The sequence below is a fragment of the Panthera pardus genome, unplaced genomic scaffold (genome assembly GCF_024362965.1).
Source record: "Panthera pardus isolate Hobbes unplaced genomic scaffold, ASM2436296v1 HiC_scaffold_11, whole genome shotgun sequence".
Taxonomy (NCBI): Eukaryota; Metazoa; Chordata; class Mammalia; order Carnivora; family Felidae; genus Panthera; species Panthera pardus.
The window spans coordinates 43394602-43422590 of NW_026526666.1; the positions used below are offsets into that span (position 1 = coordinate 43394602).

General features: G+C 40.5%; 1 protein-coding gene and 1 long non-coding RNA gene across 2 annotated transcripts in view; both read right to left on the minus strand.

Moving 5' to 3' along the window:
* ST6GALNAC3 (ST6 N-acetylgalactosaminide alpha-2,6-sialyltransferase 3) overlaps positions 1–27989 on the minus strand; it is a 535005-nt gene that overhangs the window by 504086 nt on the left and 2930 nt on the right. The gene's annotated exons all lie outside the window — the stretch shown is intronic.
* On the minus strand, positions 970–27964 carry LOC128774694 (uncharacterized). The gene is made up of 2 exons (XR_008419091.1): positions 26356–27964; positions 970–1238 (listed from the first exon to the last, which is right to left on the minus strand). It is a non-coding gene; the product is annotated as an uncharacterized LOC128774694 (long non-coding RNA).

A 27989-nucleotide genomic window follows, 5' to 3' on the forward strand; every position in this document is an offset into this window, starting at 1 on the left:
ACAGTGTGGAATTCTACGCCCAGAGAAATTATCCTTAGGAATTATGGTGAAATAAAGACATTCCAGACAGACAAAAATTGAGAGAATTTGTCACCAGCAGACCTACAATAAAGGAAACACTAAAGGGTATTTGTTCTTCAGCCAAAAGAAAGTAATCCCACATGGAAAATCAGCAATAAAAGGATAAATGAAGAGCAAAAGAACAGGATGAATATATAAGTAAATCGAAACAAATCAGGATTGTGTAAAACAAGAATAGTATCCTGGGCATCTAAAACGTATAGAAGCATGGGGCACCTGAGTGGCTCAGTCAGTTAAGCGTCCGACTTCAGCTCAGGTCATGATCCCACAGCTTGGGAGTTTGAGCCCCCATCAGGCTCTGTGCTGACAGTGCAGAGCCTGGAGCCTGTTTCAGATTCCGTGTCTCCCTTTCTCTCTGCCCCACCCCCGCTTACGCTCTATTTCTCTGTCAAAAATAAATAAACATCAAAAAAAAATTTTTTTAATGTACACAAGTGAAATAAAAACGACAGACAGGGGCGCCTGGGTGGCTCAGTCGGTTGGGCGGCCGACTTCAGCTCAGGTCAGGATCTGGCGGTCCGTGAGTTCGAGCCCCGCGTCGGGCTCTGTGCTGACAGCTCGGAGCCTGGAGCCTGTTTCCGATTCTGTGTCTCCCTCTCTCTGACCCTCCCCCGTTCATGCTCTGTCTCTCTCTGTCTCAAAAATAAATAAACATTAAAAAAAAAAAAAAAAAATTAAAAAAAAAACGACAGACAAGTCAAGAGAGACATCAATGGTACTAAAGTGTTTATAGACCTAAATCAAGGACACATACTAAAATATTTAATGTAACCATCAAACTAATAATATAAAAAAATAAAACTCCCATGCTAATAGAGAGAAAAAGTGGAATGGTAAATAAAACAAACTCAGTTCAGAAGAAGAGGGAAAAAATAGGAACATGGAATATGCGGGTCTACAAAGAAGCATTTAATATGACAGTAAATTTCAACCCAGCTATGTGTGTAATTACATTAAAAGTCAGTGAACTAAGCTGGGGCGCCTGAGGGGCTGAGTCATTTGAGCATCTGACTCTTGATTTCTGCTCAGGTTCTGATCTCACAGTCATGAGATCAAGCCCTGTGTTGGTCTCCGTGCTGAATGTGGGCTTGGTTAAGATTCTCTCTCTCCTTCTCCCTCTCTGCTTCTGCCCCACTCCTGCTCTCTCTGTTCTCTCTCTAGAAAAAAAAAAAAAAAGAAAAAACTTGTCAAGCCCAAGATTATGTTATATACAAAAGATACATCTAAAACACAAGAATATATAAATGTGAGAACTAAGAGGATTTTTAAAAAAGATATACTAGGCAAATAATAACCAAAAGAAAGCTGGTGTTGTTTTATTACTTATGGCAAAAATTCTTATTAGTTGTATGGAGAGTCACTTTGTAATATTCAAGGGTTTCAATTCATCAGGAAGATATAACAATTCCAAACTGCAAATTTCTCCAATATAGTTCCTAATTATGTAAAGCCAACATTGAAAAAAAACACAAGAAGAAAAATACAAATCTATAATCACAGTATGGAATTGGAACACACTTTTCTCAGAAATCTATAGAACAAGACAAAAGAAATCAGTAAGCATATAGAAAACCTGAAAAACATAAACAGCAAATTTGACCACATAAATATACAGAACTTCGCATCAATCAACTAGAGAATACACGCTATTTTCAAGCACTTAGCAAGCATGTACAAAAAATGCGCCACATACTATGGAACCAAATGAGTCTCAACATTTTTTTTTCTTTTGAGAGAGAGAGAGAGAGAGAGACATAGAGAGAAAGGGAGAGAGCATGCACAAACAGGAGAGGGGCAAAAAGAGAGGGAAAGAAAGAACCTTAAGCAGGCTCCATGCCCAGTGTGGAGCCCAAAGTAGGGCTCTCTATCTCATGACAGTGGGATGGATCATGACCTGAGCTAAAATCAAGAGTTGGATGCTTAACCAACAGGACCATCTAAGTGCCCCTCAACATATTTTAAAGTACATAAATCAGAGTGTGTTCTTTGCTCATAATGCAAGGAAGCTAAAAATCAATAATGAAATGGTAGCTAGAAAATCCCCAGTAGAAATTAGAAAATACTCTTAACTGAATGATAACAAAATGATTTCATATAAAATTACAGGATGCGAGGCACCTGGGTGGCACAGATGGTTAAGCGTCCGACTTTGGCTCAGGTCATGATCTCACCGTTCCTGAGAACAGCCCGCGCTGAGCTCTGTGCTGACAGCTTGGAGCCTAGAGCCTGGAGCCTGCTTCAGATTCTATGTCTCCCTCTCTCTCTGCCCCTCGCCCCCTCGCAAGCACATGCACTCTCTCTTTCTCTTGCTCCCAAAAATAAATATTGAAAAATTTTTTTTAATTTAGGATGCAAAGAAAATAGTGCTTAAAGGTAAACTTATTATTTAAATACTTTACTGAGGGGCCCCCAGGTAGCTTAGTCAGTTGAGTGACCAACTTCCGCTCAGGTCATGATCTCCCAGTTTGTGAGTTAGAGCCCGGCGTCAGGCTCTGTGCTGACAGCTCAGAGCCTGGAGCCTGCTTCTGATTCTGTGTCTCCCTCTCTCTGTGCCCCTCCCCCACTCATGCTCTGTCTCTCTCTGTCTCAGAAATAAACATTTTAAAAAATTAAAAAAAAAAAAATACTTTATTGAAATACGATTGAAACTGACAACCAATAAACTTAGCACCCCATTTTAAGAGACCATTTTTAACAATCAACAAATTTAAAACAAATAAGTAGAAGAAAGGAAGTGGACAAAAATAAGAGCAGAAAAGAGTGAAGAAAAAGCAAACATAAGAGGATCAACTAGGAAGGTGTTAAAATGATTAATAAAACTGATAAACCCTTGGAATAGTAATGAGGAAAAACCAATGTCAGAAATTTTAAAAGGAGACATCTCTCAGATCATACAGACATTAAACATATAAGATATTATGAACAAATTTATGCCAATAACCTTGAAAATTTATTTTTAATTTTTTTAATGTTTATTTGTTTTGGTGGGGGGGAGGGGCAGAGAGAGAGGGGGGTAGACACAGAATCTGAAGCAGGCTCCAGGCTCCAAGCTGTAAGCACAGAGCCCGATGCAGGGCTCGAACCCATGAGCTGTGAGATCATGATCTGTATCCAAGGGATACAGGTATGCTGTTTCCAAGGGCCACATGCACCCAATGTTTATAGCAGCACTATCAACAATAGCCAAAGTATGGAAAGAGCCCAAATGTCCATCGATGGATGAATGGATAAAGAAGATGTGGTATATATATACACAATAGAGTATTACTTGGCAATCAAAAAGAATGAAATCTTGCCATTTGCAATGACATGGATGGAACTAGAGGGTATGATGCAAAGCGAAATTAGTCAGAGAAAGACAAAAATCATATGACTTCACTCATATGAGGACTGTAGGACACAGAACAGATGAACATAAGGGAAGGGAAGCAAAAAGAATATAAAAACAGGGAGGGAGACAAAACATAAGAGATTCTTAAATATGGAAAACAAACAGAGGGTTACTGGAGGGATTGTGGGAGGGGGGATGGGCTAAATGGGTAAGAGGCATTAAGGAATCTACTCCTGAAATCATTGTTGCACTATATGCTAACTAATTTGGATGTAAATTTAAAAAATAAATTAAATTAAATGGTAAAAAAAATCTACATATTTAAATAGATATGAAAAATATCCATGCAGAATAGAATATTATTCAGAGAATTTAAAGGCAGTACCACTTGAAGCTATATGCCACATTTGTAGATTGAAAGATTCAATTTGTGAAAATGTCAGTTTTTCCCAAACAGATCTATAGGGTTAATGGAGTCTTAAAAAACAAAAACAAAACAAAAATAAATTTTAAAAAGACAAATAAAAAAAACCTTACTAAAGTATACATTACAATCAAATACACACTTTTTTTTTATGAACTCTGTAATCACCACCCCAATCAATACCCAAATGCCTCCCCATCTCCTCTACCCCCTACTCCAGTCAACCACTGGTTTGATATTTATCACTATAGAGTAGTCGGGATTATTATAAAACTTCTTATAAATAGAGTCCCACAGTATATATTCTTTTGTGCCTGGGTTCTTTTGCTCAACATAATGTTTTTGAGATTCACCCACATTATGGGGTGTATCAGTAGTTCATTCCTTTTCATTGCTTAGTAATTTGACATTGTATAAACATATTGGTTCTTTCCAGTTTGGAGTAATTATGAATAAAGTGCTATAAACATTCAAGTACAACTCTTTTTATGAACATATGCTTTCATTCTCTTGGATAAATACCTAGGAGTGAAATTTCTGGGGATCCAATGCAGCCTTAAAAATCACAAATAAAATTCCACAGTTATTGTGGAGTTTGATACACTAATTTTAAACTTCACAAGAAAATATAAAGAGCTAGAACAGCCTTCAAGAAGAACAACATGGGGGCGCCTGGGTGGCTCAGTCGGTTGAGCGTCCGACTTTGGCTCAGGTCATGATCTCGTGGTCCGTGAGTTTGAGCCCCGGGTTGGGCTCTGTGCTGACAGCTCAGAGCCTGGAGCCTGCTTCAGATTCTGTGTCTCCCTCTCTCTCTGACCCTCCCCCGTTCATGCTCTGTCTCTCTCTGTCTCAAAAATAAATAAACATTAAAAAAAAAAAAAAAAGGAAGAACAACAACAACATGGTGGAAGAACTGGCTCTACCAGAGATAAAAACTTGTTATGCAATTTATTATAAAAACACTATAGTGTGGTATTGGTATAAAAATAGTCAAACAGCGAAATGCCAGTTGGTTAAGCGTCTGACTCTTGATCTCGGCTCAGGTCTTGATCTCAGGGTCATGAGTTCAAGCCCCACGCTGGGCTTCACACTGGGCACGGAGTCTACTTAAAAATTAATTAATTAATTAATTAATAGTCAAAAAGATCAATGGAATTTAACAAAAGGCCCAGGGACAGACCCAAACACATATGAACACTTGATGTGTGACTAAGGTGCCTCTGCCAAGCAAGAGTGGAAGGATAGTTTTTGTTTGTTTGTTTGTTTGTTTGTTTGTTTGTTTGTAGAGAAAAAGAGACAGAGCATCCAAGTTGGGGAGAGTGCAGAGGGCAAGAGAGAATCTTAAGCAGGCTCCCCACTCAGTGCGGAGTCCCATGCGAAACTGGATCCCACAACCTTGGGATCATGACCCGAGCCAAAAATCAAGAGTCAGTGGCTCAACTGACTGAGCCACTGAGGTGCCCCTAGAAGGATAGTTGTTTAATAAATGGTGGAGGGATACTGCATACCATAATAGGGTAGGGGGGGGGGGGGGGACTGATAGTTTATCTCACATTATACAGAAAAATAAATTCTAAATGGTTTTTAGGCTTGAATTTCAAAGGCCAAATAATAACAGTTTCTAAAAGTTAATATTATACACTTGAATGTTTTCAAGAAGTTAGAGGAATGAAAGATTTCTTAAGAAGACATTTTAAAAGTCAATTCTAGGGGTGCCTGGGTGGCTCAGTCAGTTAAACGTCTGACTTCAGCTCAGGTCATGACCTCCAGGTCCCTGAGTTTGAGCCCCGTGTCGGGCACTGTGCTGATAGCTCAGAGCCTGGAGCCTGCTTCAGATTCTGTATGTCCCCCTCTCTCTCTCTCTGCCCCTCCCCTGCTCGTGCTGTCTCTCCCTGTCTCTCTCTTTCTCTCTCTCAAAAATAAACATTAAAAAAAGAAATGCAAATGAATTGTCTCATGGAATGTAATGGATTATTACCTTGGGGATAGACTCATTTTGCATTTACTTGTAAATTCATTTCAGTATCCCTATTGCCTAGATATGTGTAGTTCTTTCAATTCTTTCAACCAGTTATAATACCTTAGTGATTCCCCCATTAATTAATGAGTTAAATGAAATCTTTGACACAGGTTCATTCTATATTTGTAGGAGAGTAATGATGTACTTTTAAAAAAGAGGGGCGCCTGGGTGGCTCAGTCGGTTAAGCGTCCGACTTCGGCTCAGGTCATGATCTCACGGTCCGTGAGTTCAAGCCCCGCGTCGGGCTCTGTGCTGACAGCTCAGAGCCTGGAGCCTGCTTCAGATTCTGTGTCTCCCTCTCTCTCTGACCCTCCCCCGTTCATGTTCTGTCTCTCTCTGTCTCAAAAATAAACATTAAAAAAAATTTTTTTTTTAATTTAAAAAAAAGAATTTATCCTTTAACACCACAAAGGGTAAAAATACATATATCCTATGCCCCAGCAATTTCACTCCTAGGTATACAACCAAGAGAAATGCCTATATCTGTATCCCAAGGGACATGTGCAAGAATGTTCATAATATTATTATTCGCAATAGCTAGAAACACCCTCCAAATATGCATCAATAGTCAAATGAGATAAATCAATTGTGGTATAATAAAGTACAGCAAGTAAAATGAATGAAAGACAGTTATACACCTTAATAGGGAAGCACTTCAGATTAAAAGAAAAAGTTAGGAAAAAATAAGCCAAACATAAAACAGTATTGTATGATTCCACCTATGTGAAATTCAAAACAGATATAAAACTAAACCACAGAGTTCAGAAATATATATGATAAAACTTCTAGTACTAATTTCTTTGCTATTCACTATAAAGTCAAGACAGTGGTCTGTCTCCTTGTGGAAAGTGCAAGAAGGTAAGCATGGAGAAGGAGGAGGAGGAGTGCTTCCCAGACACCTGCAATGTTCTATCTTCACCTCAGTAGAGGTAACAATTGTAAACATATCCACCTTATGATAAATCATTGGACTATCTAATTGTTTTGTGTATTTTTCTTAATGTACATTATCTTTCACAACAGAGAAAGCATTAAAAAAAAAAAAAAACAACTACAGAGTGAAGGATCCAGTAGCCAATTAGAGACAAAAGCTACAGTGTTCATTGTACTGTCCAACAAGCAAGTTTTCCATGTTAATATTCCAAGTCATTAAAGAAATGTCCTTCAGAGACTATTTTCTAATCCCCCAAAGCAGTAAAATAAATGCAATAAGCTTCTGAAAAGACAGGAAGCCTAACAACAGTCCAGCACCAGGGCTGTTTTTTTCTTATGAGGCTTTGCCAGGTTCAAAAACTGAGTATTTTCAGCCACAAGTTAAAGTTTAAGCTTTGTCCTGCTCTCTGAAAACAGGAAATTAGCTGTCATTCAAAAGAAATTAACACTTGCATCTATCTCATTACAAGAGAAAATTGTTTCTTTCCATCTCCCCCATAACTGGATACACTGATGCATGCCTCAGACAGTGGTGACAGCTCCTTTGTCATCAGCATAGGTGAGTGTTGCCTAGGTAACCAAGCCCTCCACTGGTGCCAGGTCCTCCGATCTCTGGGCTGACTTCACCAGGCAGAGTAGGCACCATCCCTGCACATGAGGGGATGAAAAGTTAGAAAAGTCAATCAACAACCCTTGGCTGTTCATGCTTGGATTCATCTGTCCGAGTGTCAGAAGGGCATGTCTGATGGTGTTGTGATAAAGGCTGCACCACATTTACAAAATATCCAGTCTCATTCAGCCTGGAGGGGAAAAAAAGATTGGACACTGGAGAAAGTATATAAACACTTCTTGGGCTCTTCCAGCACTACACAATGTTATTTCTTTTCACTAGTAAAAATAATAACAGTTACCATTTATTGAACGCCTGCTATGTGCCAACACTTTGTATCAAATATCTCATTAAATGTTCTTCACAGTAATCTTTGCAAGTTAGCAGCTTTGTTTTCATCTTCTAGGAGGAAACCGGCTCAGACAGGTTTAGTGATGTGTCCAGGATCACACCTCCTAACAAGTCTGACCCACTGCCTCCAGAAAACTCCACACATTGCCCATCTTCCATTCTGGCAATGAATCACCCAGGCTTCCTAAAAGGCAACTCATTAGCCAGAGTCTGCCAAGAACTGACTCCCCAGCTTTGAAATGATATAAAAGTTGCCACAAATGATACAAAAGAAAAGAAAAGAAAAGAAAAGAAAAGAAAAGAGGAGCGGAGGGGAGGGGAAGGGAGGAGAGGGGAGGGGAAGGGAGGGGAGGGGAGGGGAGGGGAGGGAAGGGAAGGGAAGGGAAGGGAAGGGAAGGGAAGGGAAGAAAAAAGGACAAGTGGTAGATAAAATTTCTTACACTAAGGACAAATGTAAACAAACATTATTTATACAAAGTATATAGCCTTACGTTATATTGTTCATGACAACAAACAGTGAAGCAGTTATGATTCTTATGCCCAGGTTAGTGACAGAGAAACAAAGGTTCAAAATGGTTTGCTGCCTGCCCCCAGGTCCTGCTGTAATTGGTAGAGCAAAGACCCCAGCTGACTCCAAAGTCCTCAGTCACCACATACACCAACAATGATGACTGAGTGTGCACATTACATCACTCTATATGTGAGGCATGTGTGTGCCCAGGGACCGCATGGGTATTTATAACTTGTGTCTAAACCCTCATAAATGTCAGCTGTGATCATCATAGTGATCCCTAACACACCGGGCTATAAACCTACACTCCCTAAGTTGGCGCACAAAGTTCATCAGTATGTGGTCCCCACCTTCCTTCCAACATCATCTCCAACACCGTGGCCAGGACCATCCAGTTGCAGCTCACCCTGACCACAATCTCCCTCGCCTCCTTGCTTTTGTTTTCACCGTTCCCTCCATCTTGGACACTCTTTCTCACCTCTAGAGAATTCCCCTGAGCTCTCTAGACTCCTCTGAATGTAGTCCAGATGACTTCCTGGGGCTCCTGGGGCCCATGCCTGCCTCTGTGAAAGCTCTGGGTGCCCTGTATCCTCACTCCTACCTCCAAGCTCCAGTGTTTTGCTGGCCTCTGCCTCTTCACAGAAAGTTCTCAGGAAATGCTAAGAGATGGATCTTGGGTTGCCTCCGATTCTAGCCACAGACCACAGAGGGACGATTTTTGCCAACGTGATATGATGTAAATTCTCTCCTGTCTTTCTAGATTTCCCTTTATAGCAATCCATGAAAGGCTAAAAAGCAGCTTCTCATAAAACAGTCCATAAAACTGTATGTGGTAATTAAGTGTCACCAATCCACAGAGCACCACATGCAGATAGGCAGTGTTGGGGGACTGTTTCCCTTTCATATGCACAGGAGCTGTCGTTTTCTATTTTTTCTAATAAAGTTGTACAAAACAAATGTGTTACGGTATTTCCACTTTGTTCTCTTTTATTTTTAGGCTCTGATCTGTTCATTACGGCAAGGATGTGCAATTCTTGCCATATCTTCAAATCCTCCCTGCTGCTCTCCTCCCAACCTAACTGGGAAATTGTGTGTATCAGATAACCGGGCCCAACAAACAAAACTCAAATCCAAACAATTCAACAAAGATGCGTTAAACTGCCTGTCTCTAAAGACAGGTCCAAAGAAAAAGAGGGTGGAGGGAGCTTGCTTTAAGAATATGGGATATGGGAGTGTAAGCTTCAGACCAGGTAGTCTGGGTTTGAATCCTGGTTTTGCCACTCCTCGCTGAACTCACCTAGGCAGGACCAGCTATGTAATTTGGGGGACCCTGTGCAAAATAAAAATGCAGGGCCCCTTCTTCAAAACTATGAGGAATTTTTAGACAGCAACTATAGCAATTAAATCAAGTGTGAGGTCTTTCTAAGCATGCAGTCAGTCCTGCAATCACACATTGTGACGTCACAAAGCCGTCCCTTCATCTAGTCTTCCTGCATCTTGGTTTCCTCCTCCGTAAAATGGACACAATAGCACCCATATCACAGGGTTGTCGTGAGGATCGGATTACAAACTTGCATTTAAAAATCCTCTTATTGGGGCACCCAGATGGCTCAGTCCAACCCTTGATTTTGGCTCAGGTCATGATCTCATGGTTCATGAGTTCGAGCTCCACATTGGGCTCTGTGTCAACAGTGCACATGCGCACATCCAGACACACTCTCTCTCTCTCTCTCTCAAAATGAATAAACATGTTTTAAAATGCTCTTATAGAGCACCTGGTACATAACAAAAGATGCTTGATTTGCCATTATTTTTTAAGTCAAATTATGAAACAAAATAACTAAGGCATTAATATTCAATTTCAAAATAATTCTTTACCAAAGGATTAACCACTAGGTCCTTTAAATAGAAAACCTCCTTAATTCTGATTGAGTTTAGAAAAGACTGATGCCTATACTACTTATTATTAAAAAAAAAAAAAATCTATTAGGCAAAACAACGTTTTTTCTATTAGAGAAATAAACCCAACACAGAAAGATGGGCTACAGACAGATTGGCCACAAAATGGGTTTTTTATTTAAGGTCCACGGGAAAGGAGATCTCTTTTTCTGTTCTTACCTACCATTCTGACCTATCTATAGGGCAGCCTCAGGTCTAGAACAGGGCTGGGGTGAAGAGCATGGATTTGGGGAGTCAATAAGAACTGAGCTGACTAGATCTCTTTCACTTAACTTCTCTAAACCCTTAACTTGTACATACTTTTTTAAACCTACATTGCCTCATTAACCATGCAAAGTCACAGGGGGCTTACAAAACAGTCACAGGGTTGTAGAAGCTTTAGCTGACATGCACGTATGTGGTGCTTGGCTTGATGTTTGGAGCTCAGTATTGCTCATAAAACGGCTGCCTCAAGGGCAGTAATAAGGAACCATGCCCCAAGGCAAGGGTGGGAAACAGCAGGCGTTTAATAGGCAGTGGGCCGGATATATCTCACACCCTTAAAATTACAGTTTAAGATTACAAACATTGTGTTCGTCCATATCAGAAAGAACCTGAACTGCCCCATCAATGATCTGAGAGCTCAAAAGATTACTTCTAAATTTAGGCTTGCCCTGATTAAATGAAAATGTCAATCCCTGTATTATTAGCTTTATTTGCCAAGAATATTTTACTTTTATCAGCACTTTCAAATGGATTGATATATTTGCTTATCCAGATTTTACATATTTTATAGATGACACAATCTCATTAAAGTGTAGTCACACAGACTGTGGTCTGGAGCCCACACAAGACCCCAGCCTAGCACTTTGACTTCAACAAGGAACATGTTCTTTAAATGTGACTAACTCTACCACACCCAGGGAGAGAAATGGCACTGCTGTGCTTTAACTTACAACTCTCTGATAAAAACTCTGCCTGCGTCATCTTTAAGGCTGCCATAATTGGGACAAACAATTTCCAAGTACAAAGAACAATAACCAGACCCAATCCAAGGACTCTGAACATTGTAAAGAGTCAATAAGACAATAGGATTTTCTATCCCCTGCTCAATGGCTCCAGCACATTTAGTCTTCTGCGTAAAATGCTTCAAAAGTGTTCCATCATCCAAAATATTCCGAAGGTATTCTTTGGATGAGGTCAAGTCCAAACCGCTTAGTCTACCTAATCTCCCACCAGTCCTCCTCAGTTCAACCTAAGCTGGAGCCACACAGAACTGCCCACTGTTCCCCACAAATGTTGTTTCAGGTCCAGGAAAAAAATCTCAGAGGAGCCAAAGCAGAGATAGCAGGGATAAGTGCCTTAGAAGAGGCTGGGGAGGGGGGCAGGGGCAGGTCATACAGGCCTGTGGAGTCATGATAAAAATAATTTATTTCAAATGAAAGGGAAGCCATTGATCAGTTAAGCAAGGGAACAAGATCATATTAAATGCATTTTTTATTGAGACACAATTAATATATAACATTATATTAGGCTTAGGTATACAGCATAATGATTTGATATTTGTATATATTGCAAAATGATCACAATAAGTAAATTTTAACTAAAATCCATCACCAAAGTTACAAATTCTTCTTGTGATAAGAACTTTTAAGATCTATCCTCTTAGCAACTTTTAAATATGCAATACAGTGTTACTAACTATAGTCATCATGCTGTCTATTATATCCCTAGGAGTTATTTATTTTATAACTGCAAGCCTGTTATAAATTTATTCATCACTGGACACTTAGGTTGTTTCCATGTCTTGGCTACTGTAAATAATGCTGCAGTGAAATGGTAGTGCAGATATCTTTTTGAGTTAGTGTTTTCATTTTCTTCAGATGAAAACCCAGAAGTGGAATTTTAAGATTACATGATGGTTGTATTTTTAATTTTTGAGGAACCTCCATACAGTTTTCTGCAGTGGCTGCACCAATTTGCATTCCCACCAACAGTGCACAAGAGTTCCTTTGCTCCACATCCTCACCTGTTTAATAATAGCCTTTCTAACAGGTGTGAGGTGATATTTCATTGTGGTTTTGATTTGCATTCCCCCCATGATGATGAGTGACGTTGAGTATCTTTTTGTGTACCTATTGGTCGTGTGTATGTCTTCTTTCGAAAAAGGTCTACTCAGAGCCTCTGCCCATTTTCTAATTTTGTTGTTGTTGTTGTTGCTATTGAGTTGTGGGAGTTCTTCATATATTTTGGATATTAACCTCTTATAATTTGTAAGTTATTTGCAATTTTTTCCCGAAAACATGACCGGTTAGGCAAGGGAAGGAGATCAACTTACATACGTTTTTAAAAGTTCCTTCTACAGGGCGCCTGGGTGGCTCAGTCGGTTGAGCGTCCGACTTCGGCTCAGGTCATGATCTCATGGTCCGTGAGTTCGAGCCCCGCGTCGGGCTCTGTGCTGACCGCTCAGAGCCTGGAGCCTGTTTCAGATTCTGTGTCTCCCTCTCTCTCTGACCCTCCCCTGTTCACGCTCTGTCTCTCTCTGTCTCAAAAATGAATAAAACATTAAAAAACAATTTAAAAAAAAGAATGATGAGGGAAGAGGAGACTGTGGAAGAGGAGACTGTGGAGGGGAGACCAGTAGGTGATGAGGGAAGAGGAGACTGTGGAGGGGAGACCAGTAGGTGAATGCAGGACAGCAGTCCCAACGCTCACGCTTCTCCATCGAAATTCTGTTCAGGTACCCATTCATCAGAGAAACTAATCTTACTAGGGCTGAATTGAGCTAAACAGGTGGAATGAAATGTCTGCCTAAGTGTAAACTAGTTTAAAAGTTCTCCAAATTAAAAAAGTGTTCTTAGAATTCTTTGATTTTTTTTAATATTTGGTTTCACTCAGATCAAAATCATTTCTATAAGCTCCTTCAAAGTATAGTTATGTTTAGTTCATTTCAATAGTCCTATATGATTCTCTCCTCTACAGAAGTAGGAGAGCAGACTTAAAATAAAAGCAGGGCATTTTGAGTCAGACAGATCTGAATTTAATTCCCCAGCTCCAATACTCACTTGGGAGAATTAAACTAGTCACACCCCCCTTATCCACAGGGGATACAATCTAAAATCCCCAGTAGATGCCTGAAGCCATATATATATGGTATATGTGTGTGTGTGTGTGTGTGTGTGTATACACACACTGATTTTTTCCTATACATACATACCTATGATAAAGTTTAATTCATAAATCAGGTACAGTAGGAGATTAACAACAATAGCTAATGATAAAACAATAATTATAACAATATACAGCAATATACTGTAATAAAAGTTATATACCTGTAGTCTCTCTCTCACTGAAAATATCTTATTGTACTGTACTCACCCTTCTTCTTGTGAAGATGTGAGATGATAAATGCCTATGTGATGAGTTGAAGTGAAGTGAATGACGTAGGCCTGGTGATGCAGCATTAGGCTACTATTAACCTTCTGATGGTAGGTCAGAAGGAGGATCATCTGCTTCCAGACCACCACTGACCACAGGTAACTGACACCATGGAAGGCAACACAGTGGGTAAGGGGAGACTATCGACTTAACTTCCCTGAGCCTGTTTCTCCATCTGTAAAATAGGAATACCTCTACCACAAACAGATGCTTTAAAGTTTTACCCACAGGTAATGTAGGATGATGACCAGCTCAGTGCCAGCCACAAAGTAGGTGCTCAATAGATAAGAGCTGCTGCAAAGACAATAATATTGTCCTTTCAAGGCAGGGTCCCAAGGCAGTCGCCACATAATGATCCACAGGGCAGAACTATACAGCATCCTCCTTAAAAGCAATACAATCAATTGAATATAAAAGTCAGCTCTACCAGAGCCTAAAGTCTGTCATGTATCACTTAAATGACTCAAGATATAATGTCCCAATTTAAGATTTTCTTCATTAAATGGGAAGTTGAACAAGTAATAACTTATTTGTATAAAATGTTTAGTTTTATTTTATCATTGGCTCATCAGCGTTTGACAGATAAAACACCAAGCTATGCCATACACAAGCACACTTCCATCTTTGGTAAATTTTAATTTCCAGCATTCTGTTTGAAATTCTGCCTGTGCAATCCTTGCAGCAGAATCATAATTGGGACAAGTAATTTCCAAGTACAAGGGACAATAACCAGAGTCAATCTCAGGACTCCGAGTACTCTAAAAGACAGTGAGACACCAGAATGTTCTCTTTGACTCAACACCTCAACTGCATTTAACAATCTGTTTAAGGGAAATACAAATCAAAACCACACTCAGATACCACCTCACGCCAGTCAGAGTGGCCAAAATGAACAAATCAGGAGACTATAGATGCTGGAGAGGATGTGGAGAAACAGGAACCCTCTTGCACTGCTGGTGGGAATGCAAACTGATGCAGCTGCTCTGGAAGACAGTGTGGAGGTTCCTCAAAAAATTAAAAACAGATCTACCCTATGACCCAGCAATAGCACTGCTAGGAATTTACCCAAGGGATACAGGAGTACTGATGCATAGGGGCACTTGTACCCCAATGTTTATAGCAGCACTCTCCACAATAGCCAAATTATGGAAAGAGCCGAAATGTCCATCAACTGATGAATGGATAAAGAAATTGTGGTTTATATACACAATGGAGTACTACGTGGCAATGAGAAAGAATGAAATATGGCCCTTTGTAGCAACATGGATGGAACTGGAGAGTGTGATGCTAAGTGAAATAAGCCATACAGAGAAAGACAGATACCATATGGTTGCACTCTTATGTGGATCCTGAGAAACTTGACAGAAACCCATGGGGGAGGGGAAGGAAAAATAAAAAAAGAGGTTAGAGTGGGAGAGAGCCAAAGCATAAGAGACTCTTAAAAACTGAGAACAAACTGAGGGTTGATGGGGGGTGGGAGGGAGAGGAGGGTGGGTGATGGGTATTGAGGAGGGCACCTTTTGGGATGAGCACTGGGTGTTGTATGGAAACCAATTTGACAATCAACTTCATATATTGAAAAAAAAATAATCTGTTTAAAACCCATTAGTGTTTCCTCATTTCCAGAGTATTAAGTTCATATTCCTTGGCAGGACCCACATAATCTTTCACGATCTAACCCATATATATAACCTCCTCCAGCTCCCAAAACCAGCCCAATGACCGCCATCCACAACTTTTCGCTACTCCCAAAATGACCTGTTGCTGCATGCCACCATAACTTTGCACATGCTTTTCCCGCCCCCCCCTTAAATTAATTCATTCAACCACTCATTGGTTTGTGAAATACACTGTGCTGGATGCTAGGTACATAGTGATGAATAAAATAATCATGATCCCTGCCCTTTCAGTCTTCTGACTGACAAGTAAACAAACAAACAAAAAAAAAAAAACATGCATTCATATATTAAGAAAATGCTATGCACACAATAAACAGGGAAGCATAATACAGAATATCAGGAAGAATTATATTTTATTGGCATGATCAGCAAAAGGCCTGTCTGGGGCAATACATTTTAATTTGGGACATGGAAGAGGGGAAGAGATAGCCTCAAAAAGAATCTGGGGGCAGAGGACCAGCAGCCCAAAAGCTCTGAAGCAGAAAGGAACTTGACATGGTCCAAGAACTGGTTTGAATGAAAATGAGCAGTGAACTAAGGTATAGGAGAGGATTTCTCAAGAATAAGTAGGAGCAAGATCATGAGTACTGTGAGCCGTGGGAAGGAGTTTAGATTTTGTCCCAAGTGGAATGGAAAACCACCAAAAGATTTAGACAGGCAACCACCATAATCTGATCTACTTTTTAAACGATCACTCTGGCTGCCCAGTGGAGTTATCCAGGGGGATGGGCGACAGAGAGGAGAACAGAGGGAGCGCAGTCAAGATGGAAAACTTCCTGGCATTCCCTATCCAGTCAGAATGATGGCCTTAGGCTCAAATACAAATACCATCTCCAAAAGGAAATAAATTCATGTCTGATAACCTAAGTGGGTTTTCCCAAGGGTGATCTGATTCAAAATTCTTCAAAGGCAAAAAAAACACTGAAAATTTTTTTTTAATTCAGTTTCTCTCAAGTCAAAAATCAAGCAATCTCGGGTATGTGGGTGGCTCAGTCAGTTAAGCATCTGACTTGGGCTCATGCCATGATCTCATGATTTGTGAGTTCAAGCCCCACATTGGGCTCTGTGCTGACAGGCTGGAGCCTGCTTGGGGTTCTCTCTCCCTCTCAAAAATAAGTACACTTAAAAAAACAAAAATCAAGCAATCTATTTCATTTACATAATCTCCTTGGAAGCAGGCTGATTTCACACTGCGATATATTTCAACAGTCCAAAGTGTTTCTCTACACTAAGAGGTAAACCACCAAAAATGGCAAAACAGCAAACAAACAAAAAAACTCAAACAAAAACAACAATTAAAAACAAGGTGTGTGGCCATGTGCATGTTTGTTACATACAAAGATACCAGAACCAAAGTGCCTGTCATTGCCAAAAATAGTTTGCCAAAAACTATCATTGCCAAAAAGAGTTTGGTGGCTTTAACCATTCTCTGCTTCAGTTCCTTACCTGGAAAATAAAGATTAAACGAGTTAGTAAGTGTAAAGGGCTGAGAATAGTGCCTAAGCCTTAGCACACAATAAATGTTAGCCAATAACAATATTTTTTTATTGTTAAAAAAATTTTTTTTAATGTTTTTATTTATTTTTGAGACAGAGAGTGACAGAGCATGAGCGGGGAAGGGGCAGAGAGAGAGGGAGACACAGAATCTGAAGCAGGCTCCAGGCTCTGAGCTGTCAGCACAGATCCTGATGCGGGGCTCGAACTCACAGATTGAGATCATGACCTGAGCTGAAGTCGGACGCTTAACCAACGGAGCCACCCAGGTGCCCCAACAATATTTTTTTTTTTAACTGGTCATTACTTACAATGCTATGTTATCGTTTATTCTGGTCTCTATTTTATCTATTTCTGATTTTTCTTATTCCCTTCCTCTACTAAATTTTAGCTAAATGTCTTCTTTTTCCAGTTCCTTATGTGGTAATGTTGTTCACTTGAACTTTTCTTCTTGTTTTAAATATTTTTATTTCAGAGAGAGAAAAAGCACACGCAGGGAAGAGGGGCAGAGCGGGGGCGGGGGGGGGAGAGATTGAGAATTTCAAGCTTCGCGCTCAGTGTAGAGCCTAACCGACTGAGCCACCCAGGCGCCCCTCTTTTTTTTTTTTTCTTTTAAGTTTATTTATTTTGAAGGAGTGAAAGAGAGAGTGCATGTACACACATGAGTCAGGGAGGAGCAGAGAGAGAGCAACAGAGAGGATCCCAAGCAGGCTCAGGCTCACCTTCATGACGCAAGGTTACTACCTGAGCCAATATCAAGAGTTGGACATTTAACCAATTGAGCCAACTAGGCACCCCGATATTTTTTTCTTAATACAAGCATTTCTAACACAAATTTAACTCTAACACTCACTTTTGCTGCATCTCATAGGTTTCGGAACGTTGGGTTTTCTTTTTCTTTTGAGATATATTTTGATTTGCTGTTTGAACTCTTATTTGGCCTATTGCGTGTGCAGTAGTATGTTGTTTAATAGTTACATTGTAGGGGCGCCTGGGTGGCTTGGTTGGTTGAGTATCCAACTCTCAATTTTGGCTCAGGTCATGATCTCTGTCATCAGATAGAGCCTCATGGTGGGGCTCCAAGCTGGAAGTGGAGCCTGCTTAAGATTCTCTCTCTCCCTCTGCCCTTCCCCTACTCACCCGCACATGTGTGTGCTCTCTCTCTCTCAAAAAAAAAAAAGCCTCAAAAGAAACATATATTTACATTGCAAATTTTCCAACTTTGTTTTATTGTTGATCTTTTGCTTTGTACCATTGTGGTCGGAAAATATACTTGGTATGATTTTAGTCTTCTTAAATTTGTAATGTTTGTTATGTCTCTTTTTATGTGATTAAACAGGGGATTCTTCTGTACTTACTAGAAGAAAATGTGTATTCTATTTCTTTTGGATGGAATATTTTATATATATCTTTTGGAACCACATATTCTGAAGTATGCTTCAGGAAAAAAAAACTAACTGAGGGTACTCATTCAAGATAAAGCACATGGGGGGTGGAGACCAGGTGAAACAGATGAAGGGGATTAAGAGTACACTTATCATGATAAGCACTGAGTAATGTATAGAATTGTTGAATCATTGTATTGTATACCTGAAACTAATATAACACTGCTAACTATACCAGAACTAAAATTGAAATTTAATTAAAAAAAATTCTTTTTAAATAATAGCTACAAAAATAATATGGTCACACAAATTTTCTACTCACTAGCCATGGAGCCTTGGGCAAAGAAGGTAAGTTCTGTCTAAACCTCAGAGTTTCCTCACAGGTAAATAAGATATGATAATAGTATTTTTCTAAACAGGATTATTGAATATTGAAGGAAATCATGTGCACACCTTAAATAGAGTACCTACAATAAAGTTAGGACCCAGAAAATGTTTATTGACATTATTTTATCATTAAAGTTATTATTGTGGACAAGTTACAAATAGGTTTGTCCATGCATGACTACAGGAAAATATTCTGTTACATATATTTTACCTCGGCCAGACTCCTGGATTCAAATCCCAGCCCCCCCCACCCCCCATGCTTGTACAACCTTGGGGAGGCTCCTTAACCTCTCTAAGCCTCAATTTCCTCATCTATATCGGAATTTATAATAGTATGTACCTTATGAGCTTGACAAATGAGATAATGCAAACATATAAAGTCCAGAAAGCCCCAACATAGCAAGTACTCAGGAAATATAAGCTATTGCTACAATTAATATTATCATCCATGTAGACCCAAATTTCCCTTAGAAAAGAATTAAATTCTCAGCTTCTCAGGGGCACCTGGCTGGCTCAGTTGGTAGAGCACATGACTCTTGCTTTCGGGGTCATAAGTTCAAGCCCCATGTTGGGTGTGGAGTTTACTTATATACATATATAAAATAAAGTAAAATTGTTTTAAAAAAATACACAAATAAATCATCAGCTTTTCTTTCATCTCCATTCCCTCTACCCCTCCTCTCACCCATAGTATTCGGGTTCTCTCTAAGTGCTTGATGATAAACTTCTTCTTCACAAAAGCCTCTATTTGCTGAAGATAAAAGGCAAAAATAGGTCAAACACAGACCTCTTTAACATCCTCAAATCTAGAATATACAGTGAATTTCGATTTTTCTAATACCGAATGGAACATGGTTTCAGATGTCATGTCTTTAAATAAGGTTTTAATATCAAGGGTCAAACATGGATGAGAGAAAAACAAACCTTACTTTATCAACAAGTGAGAAGTCACATGCAGAAATCTTGGCTCAGCTTAAGCCATCAACCAGGCTGCTGGGGTTAAACAGCATGGCAGAATTAAATAAACATTAAACCAGCTAAGGAACAAATAATTAAGTGACATAAACCAGGGTAGGAAAGAGAGATTCTCTTATTCCCAACTGAAAGAATGAACGAAAAAATAAATAAGGGAGCAGGCGAAAAGTGGCAGGTAATTGCTGCTCCTGGGGAATGAATTTTCTCCTAGAAATAGGGAGAAAGAAAGGACGACAAGGTCGAGAAGGTCAGCAATAAAAAAAGCAAACACAGGTAGTTGTAAAGTCAGCCTCCAGGCAGTGGCAAAGGTGTGTGGGATGACATCCCTGAGCTGTCATGAACACCATACCAATGATTTTATACCAAGCACAGAAATGAGTCACATTTCCCAGAGAATTCCTAACAGAGTGGCTTATAACCTGGGACCCTGCAAGAGGGTTTTATCTACTTGGTAATAGAATTCTGTATGGCTTCCCTTCTACTGAGCTGAGATTATGGTTCTTTAAACATACTAACTAATGGCCCCTGTAACAACTGCACTGGGGAGGGACCCAGAGGCCAGAGATGAAAGTGGGTGGGTTGCGGGGGGGGGGGGGGGGGGGGGGAGGGGGAGGGGCAGGTAAGAAAAATTAACTGCATAATAAATAAAGGCATGGAAATAGAGAGCCAGGAGAAGGTAAAAAGGTACACCTTAGAGATTTATTTTCTTTATGCCAACATGAGCCTATGAGAAGAGATTAAATCAGCAGTTTCCAATGCTTTGTGTTACTTATTAAATCCCAAACAAGGCTGTGAATCATCAACATGAAAAAAGAAAAGCTATCATCTTTCGCTGGTCTTCATTCTCCCCATTCCTAATCCTTAAATAATGACTTTTTAAATATGAGACCAAGTAAGCCAATAATTAAGAGAGTGAACTCTAACACTAATGCATTAACTTTCATGACCAAAGCCAGTACAACTTGACTACAGAAGCTGTTTTCTGCACCCCCAGCAGAATGGGCTTGGTTGGGGGGAGGAGGGGACAGAGGCAGAAACAAAGCAAGAAGGGGTTTGACATACAATCAGCAGGAACCAAATCGCTGGTTTATAAATCAACATAAACTGATTTCACAACTGATTTGAAAGAAACTGAGTTTCCAGAAACACATGAGGGGTGCCACCAGAAAGGGGTTCATTTCAGCCCCAGCCCCTTGCTGTTGGACACAGAGGCATATGCATTCCAATATTCACGGTGGTCTAAGCCCCATGGCATTAGAAAGCTTGGGGGTTAATGAGAATAATGAAGGAAGAAATCAAATATTATAATGCCTAAAAAGTTTTATTTGAATGCACTTGACTTTCAATACTGACTTAAATTCTTGTCAGTTTCTGTTGGCCATTGCAGGTGTGTTAAGCCTTCCATAACTCAACAACTATTTGTTGAACAGGAGGTAGCATGTCAGGACTGACGTCCACACATGGGCCTCATCAGCATCACCTGGGGGCTTTTTAGAAATGCAAATTCTTGAGCCCTAACCCAGGACTGACCTACAAAATCATAAACTCTGGGGGTGGGGATTAGCAATCTCTGGTGAAATAAGCTTTTCAGGGGTCCTGGCACCGTTCAAGTTGAACAGCACTTGTGGTAGCATATCTGTTAGAAGCAACAGCCTTATTGGGCTTTGGAGTCTGAGTTCCAACCCCACTATCTGGCTTTGAGGAATCACATATCCTCCCTAAGCTTTAGTCCCCTCTTCCACATACAGTGCTTGGCCCCATGCTCAGTAAATACCCCTGACACCCACAGTGTGAGGCCCCAGGGCTAGTGCTGAAGACCCATGGGAGAACCCACACCAGCCCTGTCTCCAGCTCTTACACTCTACTGAAAGAACTTAACAGTGTGGCCCACGGGTTGGCACACTTTATCTGTAAAGAGACAGACAGCAAATGTTTAAGGTTTTGCAGGCCTTACAGTCCAAACATCAACTTCTCAACCCTGCCATTGTAGCACGAAAACAGACACAGACACTGGGAAAGAAGCAAGCATGGCTGTTCCAGTAAAACTATTTATAGACACTGATATTTGAATTTCATACATTCCCACACATCATGAAATCTTATTCTTCTTTTGATTTTTTTCAACTGCTCAAAAATGCAAAACCCATCCTTAATCACAGGCTCTTTAAAGCTATGCATAAACAGGTGACAGGGGATTTGGCCCAAGGGCTCTCCTTTGAGGATCCTGGTCTAACACTCTTGCATTAGCAAAGTTGTTAAGCAATATATACCAGAGTCCCCTTGTCAGTCCAACAAAAGTAAATAATGCCCATTCTGAAATCTTGTTGTGGGATGATAAACAGCTTCAAAATATCTGGCAGGCTGTCTGCCAGAGAGAAGGCCCTCAGCATATGGCACCTACTGTCCATCTCATGATCCAAAAAGACTAGGTGGAGCAGGGCAGGTATAAAATGCAGAAGTCTACACTAAACAGAGCTACAGGTTTACACACTGATTTGCTCTAAGCATCACTGGACACACAGCTTTAGCATATTGCTGAATTTATATGCACACAAATAAGAAGTGAAAAATAAGCCAAAGGAACTCCAATCACCTTACTCTATCGACTTAAAAGAAGATATGTGGTTTATTCTGGATGTTCAAATTGCTGCCATATGTGCACTGCCCTCCTAGAGCAATGGAATGGCTCAAATAAAAGTGTATAAAGTCTGTCTCTGACCTCAAAGCCTACAGGAGTTCACTGCCACATGGAGACCAAAGCTGCATTCCCTGGGAGAATTCACAGCTGCTCAACACCTAGGGGGCCAATCAGGCCCAGCATATGGAAAAACGTAGGAGTCCATTTTAGTTGAAATTCCAAGGGCTCAATAAAGGCTCTAATGTGTCCTTGGGTCCAACATTCATTACTTGCTCTTCATTTGCTTTCCTCTGTTGCCATCAGTCTGACCAACAGGAGTGTCCTCCCCTTCTGATTCTCATCCAGTAGGCAATCCTTTCCCCTACCCGCTTACACACTGCTCTCATTGCCTCCATGGTTAGTGGTGTCTTCCAACGGTGAGGATGAACACCTGAATAAACATGCTGTCCGATACTGTAGCCACTACCCACATTTGGCTTTTAAGACTTGAAACAGGGCTGGTGTGCCTGAGAGGCCACATTTTTTATTTCATATTATTTTATTTAATTTACACTTAAAAACTAACACTAGATTCAACTCTTGGAAAACTTCTGACCACCTTTGGAGCAACCTGAACACATGAATCCACACTTTTGACTGTAAATGTTATAAAACCTAAATCTCTAATGAAAATTTAGCATCCTGACTGAGAGATGCTGCAACAGTAAAATGTACACTGATTTTTGAAGATTTAGTGAAAAAAATATAAATATCTCAATAATTTTTATATTGACTACATGTTGAAATGAAAATGTTCTGTATATACTGGAGTAAATAAAACGTACTATTAAAGTAAATTCTGCCTGTTTCTTTTTGCTTTTGTTTTTTACATGTGGCTCTTAAGAAATGTCAAGTGTATAAGTGAGCTGCGTTATGTATCTACCGGACAGCACTGCGTTAAATAAATGTACGACCGTCATTACTCATACTGATCACAAAGCTGGACTCAGACGCAGAGTCGGTACAGCTCTGACCTCTGCACCCAAAACCTTTTACCACCCACACCCTAGAGACTAGCCCCTCTTTCTTGGTTACCATTTTCCCTGATTGATAAGGCAAAACCTTCACAGGGAGATTTCACCGCTCTTTCTTTAGAGTCCAGTCTATTGGTGGGGCCAGGGACGCCAAACAGGGGTCCTGAGAGTGGCAGCCGTGCGGTCTGCACTGTGTATCCCCCTTGTCCCAAGGAGGGGGCCATCCCAGAACAGCTATTTGCTCATTCTAGTCCTTGAAACCTAAGACGAGCTCCATGTGCACACTCTAATCCCACATCGTGACTCATCTCCAATGCAGGACACACACATTTTACTTCTAATTCCCTTGTGATCATGATGTTCTCAGGGCAAGATGCAAATATGATTTTCATAACAAACCAAAGAAGTTTTTATTTTTGTGTCTGGTAAAGGCACAGCTAATAAATGTACTAGGACTGTACAAGATAGCCTTTGAAATTACAAGTGTCTTCCAAGAAGGATTTTATGTGCAAGACTTTTCAAATCTGGGTAAATATTAAGATATGATGGTATGAATGTGGGTATATATATATTTTTTAATTGTTTATTTATTTTTGTTAGAGAGACAGACAGACAGACAGACACAGTGTGAGCAGGGGTGGAGGAGGGGCAGAGAGAGACAGAGACAACTCCAAGTGGGGTCAAGGCTCCACGCTGTCAGCACAGAGCCCAGCACGGAGCTCAAACTCATGAACTGTGAGATCATGACCTGAGCGGAAGTCAGATGTTTAACCAACTGAGGCACCCTGGGTATATATTTTTATTTACATATTTACATTACTAAGTATATGCAAAGAAATACATTTCTTCTTTACCCAAATACTAGAACGACTCCAGTACAAGAACCCTCTTTCCTGGCTCCCAAGCCATTTCTTTGGGAAATAACTTCCCCCACCCTCCCAAGTACCAGATGTTGTGAGCCCCCACCCATCCACATCACACAGGAAATGAGAGAGGCCTGGAGATGATGGGGTATGGGGCACAGGGCCTCTGTGAGAATGTTACCTAGCCCAAGGCTCCTGTTTATTGAAGTCTCTGGATACCCTGGGCCAAGGTCTCTGATGAGGCCACTTTAAATCAGTTTAAAATCAGAACCAGAGCCTACTCTCAGTCCTCGCGCTGAGGGAAAAGAGAAAACAATAGTGAAAGCACAGATAATCCCTTCACCTCATTTGAGCCATTTCCTATAACCACCTGCCTGCTGACAAACCTTGACACAGCTATTAACGAGGAGAAGAATTAAACAATTTGGGGTGTAGCTCCTCTCCCTCTCCTGGCTCTGGTGCAGGTGCTAATTGGCAGTAAAAGGCATAAAAGGTGTACATCAGAACGGCCAGGGTTGACAGGATCTGGATAATCCATAAACTGAATAATGAGCCTTTTAATAACCAGGAGCTAACAGCAACTTTCTGTAATGGGATCCTGGTAGCACTTGTAAATCTACTCTCTCCAATTAGAAAAATGCCTTCCTCTACTTTTCCCAGAAGCCAGGAAACAGAAAAGAACTCATCCAACTCCCAGCCCTCAGGCACAAGTGTGTGTTAAATTTTCACAAACAGATAGAGGTTTTCCTCCTGGGGAGGAGATTTCATAATTTTCCCCAGCCATCTACAGAAAAGCTTAATAGGCTCCCTCTGCTTTCCTCAGACCTAAACCCTTCTTCCTCCCACCAGTCCCCAAGACAGGTTCCTCAACTCAAGCTGTTATCTAACTATTAATAATGCTAATAATAGTTTTGCCATATGTGTGCAGTGGGTTCTGCATGGAAGAGTGCCTTTGCAAGCATTAACTCTTTTGGACACCAACACGGCCCCAGAGGGGGTCCACTTGGGGAGCCTGAGTTTATACGATTTATGGGACTCTTTCAGAAAGTGGATATAAAATTACAAATACAAACATCCAGGGCCTCTTCCCAAAGCCTTGCAGGGGCCCTGAAGCTTGGCCTAAGGGCAAATCCAACTCTGTACTATCCCTCTCCTTCCTTCCCACCCCCAAAGAGACATGTGGGTTTCTCAGGCTAGGGGTAGAGGTCACGTGACTTGCCCAGGATCAAAGGGCTATTCAGTCTTGGAGGCAGAATTAGAACTTTCTTACCTCCTCAGTCTCTGCCGCCCCTCTATTTCCCCTAGTTCCTCAGTCACAAAGGAAACTCTGAAGAAGGAACAAGTAAAAACAACACAGCTAAAAATGATCCTCACCAGGCGGGTGTTAGGAAGCTGTCTAGACTGAGTACTGCCTGGGTAGAAGATAGTGAAGTAAACACAAAGTCCCCACAAATATTCACTTCAATTGGCACTGAAGGTAAAAAGACATTTACTAACTAACCACACGGAGCCAGGTGAATTCCATCCTCACTACTTACTAACCACACAACCTGGGACAAGTTACTTAGTGTCTCTGAACTTCGGTATCTTCATTATAATACAAGTTTGCATGAGATGACTTCTATAAAGCACTCAGCACAGGACACTCTGGGTGTTCAATAAATAGCAACTATTATTGTTCCTATTGTTATCAGTTCATCCAAAGAGCACTGCTTTTACACAAGAGACGGGTTCCCCAAAGGAACGTTGCAAAAGCACGTGGAAGTTGCAAAAACATTCTGTTCGGTTACCACAAGACTGAAAATTCGGCAGGACGGCTGCTCCCAAGACTTTAGCATCTCTTGAGCAGCAGAAAGAAACATCAGGGCAGATTTATTAGATGAGGTGCCTTGTCCATCCCACTTGCTAGGGTTTTCTTAGAGTTTCAGATTTGTAATCTGTGGACCTGTGAAGTCTCTGCGGTTTTCCAGGCTCAGTGAAGCCACACCGTTTTCTAACACTTTGAGACCTCAGTTTGAGTACCTCAAATTGGGATTGTGGGTGTTGGTGTTTTGTTTTGTTTTTGCTTTTGCTTTTTTGTTTGTTTCTGTTAACCTAGAGAACCAAAATGATCAGAAGAACAAAAGATAAGCCACTCCTATACTTCCTCCTTTCTTCCTCCCAGTCCAGCGCTCCCTTTCCCCTTCCCTTCAGATTTCAAATTGGCTCCAGAATTTATAGGAGACACAGTAACAGATGTATGAGAAACAAACTGAGAAGGCGCAAAGTAACTGATAAGCCCTACCTGCTTGCTTGCTGTATGTTAGAGTGAAAAATCCATGCTATATCCATGAAGAATTCAGATGTTTACAGAGGTGGATAGATCAGGCCCATGTCTATAAACATCTTAAAAAAACAAAAAGATAATGCATTAATACATTCAACAAGCATTTAGGGAACACTTTGCTGAAAGTCAGGCTAGCATTTATGGATACCAAGCTGAATAAGGCAAGGCTTCTGCTGCCCCCAAGACTCATTTGGGTGGCCACCAATATCTCCATCCATATACTCCCACACTACCAGCAGTAGTCATTCACAGCGTTCAGTAAACACTAGCTGAGTGACCTACTGAAGGCCCCTGCCCTCTAGGAGTCCACAATCAAACAGAGGAGTCGGGCATGTCAACAGTTAATCGACAGTTCAGGGTAATATCTGCTGCTACAGAGATAAGAACTCATACCATGGAAGCAGAGAACAAGCCTGGTGAAGCACAGGAAGGCTTAACCGCAGATGTGACACTGAACTAGGAGTGGAAAGATAAGCAGAACTTTTGCCAGTGGAGGAGAAACAAATGACAATATAAATTTAAAAGTTTTACTTCACTAGTAATTAAAAAAAATACAAATGAGATATTGTTCTTGTCTATTAAATTTCAAAGACGTTTAAAAAAAACACTCCTTGGCAAAAGACTGGTCCTTGATTTAATTGTTCACAACAGCACAGCTACCCAGGAGAGCTGCCTAACCAGGAGTGTGGCAAGAAAGGAACTGAAAACTTGGACTTGTTTTTGTTTTTGTTTATTTATTTTGAGAGAGAGCACGTGTGCTTGTGTGTGTTTGTGAGTAAGCAGGGGAGGGGCAGAGAGAGGGAGAGAGGTCCCAAGCAGGATCTGACAGTGTGCAGAGCCCAAGGCAGGGCTCAATCACATGAACCGTGAGATCATGACCTGAGCCGAAATCAAGAGTCACTCAAGGAACACTCAACTGACTGAGCCCAGACTCATTTTTACTTAACTATTACTAGCCTATCCTCTCTAATGTGCAATATTCTCACTTAACCCCTAGCATAACCCATTGAGGAATGCACGATTGTCCCCATTCTAGAAACTGGAGCAATGAAATCAAGAAACTTGCTTGTGGTTATACAGTTAGTAAGTAAAACCCACATATTTCTGGCTTCAAAGCCCATACAATGTGGAATGAATATGTATTTCACAATTAAATGATTATTGAGGCCATAATCATCATTCTGTTACAAGAGCCAGCTTCATGCTTGGGCAGAATGCTTGTTCACCATACACAGCACACCAAGGGGATGGTTCTGTATGCTGCAAAAGCCCATCCCAGCTGCCTTGTCATGGGCTTATCTTCTTAGCTAGTCAGAGGTCCCCACTTTTAGGGTCACTGCTATGTAGATAATAACCTCTCTTTCAGTTTTCTCATATATAAAAATGGATAATAAAATCTACTTCAAAAATCTGTTGAGAAAATTAGTTTTCACCCACAGAGTAAAGTTAACACTGCCTCAAAAGTTATCTTACAAAAACACAAGCTCCATAATAGTAAATATGATTCAGTCTTCAAAATCTAGCTCCAAAATAGTAAATGGAAAACCTGCCTTTAAAAAATATATATATATATGTTTTATTTTTTTATTTTT